We start from the raw sequence: 2,588 nt of genomic DNA on the forward strand, positions 1-2,588 counted from the left end.
CCTAACCACATTTTGCTCTTCAGGTTTCACATAGCACATAGAGTCATGTGCTGGGTGATAGATTCTGGTCCTGCTTGGGGTATTCTTGGTCACATAGCCTTGCACCTGCAGATGTTATTGTGCTGTTTCTTAGGGAGAGGTCTGCTCCCCAAGGGACTGGTAGAATCTCAGAGAGAAACTCCCATCTCAATGTAGTTACAAGTTGTAAGGAAGATTATCACCATATGTTGCTCTGTGTGTTCAAATAGAAAGGGTCTTGGCCACATACTGGCAGAAGTCTTGGTTGTATTTAAAACAGAAACCTGCATTTGCTCAGCTTGCTATTTCCTTGGAGCCAAATCCATATTTAGAGTTAAGGCTTTTTTGTATTTGTAAAAATAGGCTTTGCAGAATGAAAAGTGTTTCTGCTACGTGAGCACACACTCAAGGAAAGGCTGACTTTGGAAGGGCAGTTTTTAGAAACAGGTTGTGAAGAGCCACTTGTTGCTCATGCTGAGAACAATGGTGTTGTGTAGCACCACAGAACTATGGGCTCGCGTGTTGGAACGTGCTGGGAAAGCAGAAGGGAGAAAACCCATCCCCAACTACAAATGCCTGCTACACATAGTCCTTTCCCTTTCAATAAGGGCTGCTCTCTTTTAGCCTTCATGCTAATGGACCAGGTGCAACTTCTCGTGCGGTTATCTCACATCGCAGAATACTTATTGAGAATAGAAGATGGAGCAAGACTGTTCAGAGAGAATCCCTTTGTGCATCTGTGGGAATCCAGAGCATGGAGGTGTCCGACCACCAGTAAGAAAGTCAGCATTGCGAGAGCTGCGTTGAACACTCGGGCTGTAATTTTGGTGCACATGCAGAAGGAGCGATGGTGCTACTGAAAACAGAGATAAGGCAGGTCACAGATGAAGTGAGGAAAAAAGAGAAGACAAAAATATGAGGAAAACTAGAGAAGAGCAGAAGCAAGTTGCAGACAAACAGCAACAAGCGCTGGAAATAGTCTTTGCAGAAAGGGATGTCTCGCAAAGCCAGAGCAGAGGATTTGGTGTGTGAAAGCTCCTGGGGACGGCAACGGGAGTGCCCTTGAGAGCAGGGGATGGTGAAGGTGGTGGAGCAAAGTCAGTCCGTTGTGAGGAATAGGGTGGCAGGGTGCCTTCCCCAGGGCCCTTGCCTTGAAGTCTGGGTAATTTCTAGAGAGAAACGCCCCACGTGCAGAAGTCTATAGTCAGGTAGTGAAGGCATTTCTAGAAGACCTGTGCCTGACCGGTGGAAATTACCTCAGCCAATTAGTTGTCTGAGCTCCTCGGCTTTCATTTCCTACCCAACATGTGCTTGTTCCAGCAGCCAAAAAGTTACTGAAATGCGTGTGGCAGCTTGGTATGTTCCGCTTCCAGGAAGAGCGGGTGGAGAGCGGCCAAGTAAGCTGTACAAGGTTGGGGTTCCTCGGTTGCTGGCAATGCTTTTGCTGCTGTGGAGACCACAGTTTGACCTAAGGCATGACACGCTCTAATTAAGCCAAAGCAACGATTGCAGGCAGAGCATATTGGTTTGCTGATTATTTTAAGTTATTCTTGCATAAAGTCATGCTGAAAGTCAGAATCCCAGAAGAACAACATCCGAGCTGCAGACTTCTTCCTGGGATTTGAATCCCGTTTCCCCTGAGGTGCACTTTATGCAAATGTTGGAGCTGTTGATTCTCACTCATCCACGATTCACGCTCAAGAGAAGACGCAGCCAGCGCCACCACCATGGCTACGCACTCTTTCTCTGGCAGGAGAAGGCAGCCTGGCCGTGGCCCGGGATGATGAAATGCCCTCCATCCCGCCTTCATGCGCGAGCACGTCCAGCGATGCCGCAGCACGCTCTCAACCCTGACAGCCGGCGACTGGGGCTGCTGCGGGGCTGCACGGGGTCTCAGCACCCGGCTCCCGAGCGTTCAGCACTTGTGAGCTGCGTCAGGTTATCCTGAAACAGCCCGAGAGCTCCTAAACAGCAATTTACCCTCTTAGATCCGGCTCACTTGCTGCTTGGATTGCAATTGGAAGTGCTCAGTCCCTTTTTCTTAGCGTTTCACCCCAAATTATGGATTTTCTGGGTTACATCATGTATATCCAGTGCTGTATTTTGGCTGCTATTCAGCCACCCCCTAAGGTTTAAAACAGGGCTTTCAGGTGCTCTGGACCCCACGTCCTGAGCCCTGGTATTTGTTGCTTTGGAAGCGTTGGTGCCGATGCTGAGCCGCGGGATCTTCTCAGGGCTGACTTGTGTGGTCTGAGCCTACGGTCTCTTGGTTTTTGCTTTCTGACTCTCTCCTCTTTACATAATTTGTTTTTTCCTCAAGCGCAAAATGAGATATCAGGGAGAGTCCCGTCTTCCTCGCTCGGAACAGTTCTCTGTGCCAGGCGAACCGTGCGGGTTTCTCTCCCGCGGAAGAACTCTGAGAACCCACCTGCGGTGGCTGGAGCTGTTCGGAGGAACACCGGGGACACCCCACGGGGGAGAAGCAGAAAACGCTGCTGCTGCGTGGGGAAACCGAGAAAAAAAAAAAAACCAAAAGCAAGGCGAGAAGCACGATTCCCACCTTACCGGTA

Source organism: Haliaeetus leucocephalus, unplaced genomic scaffold (genome assembly GCF_000737465.1).
Source record: "Haliaeetus leucocephalus isolate CR32 unplaced genomic scaffold, Haliaeetus_leucocephalus-4.0 Scaffold866, whole genome shotgun sequence".
Lineage (NCBI taxonomy): Eukaryota > Metazoa > Chordata > Aves > Accipitriformes > Accipitridae > Haliaeetus > Haliaeetus leucocephalus.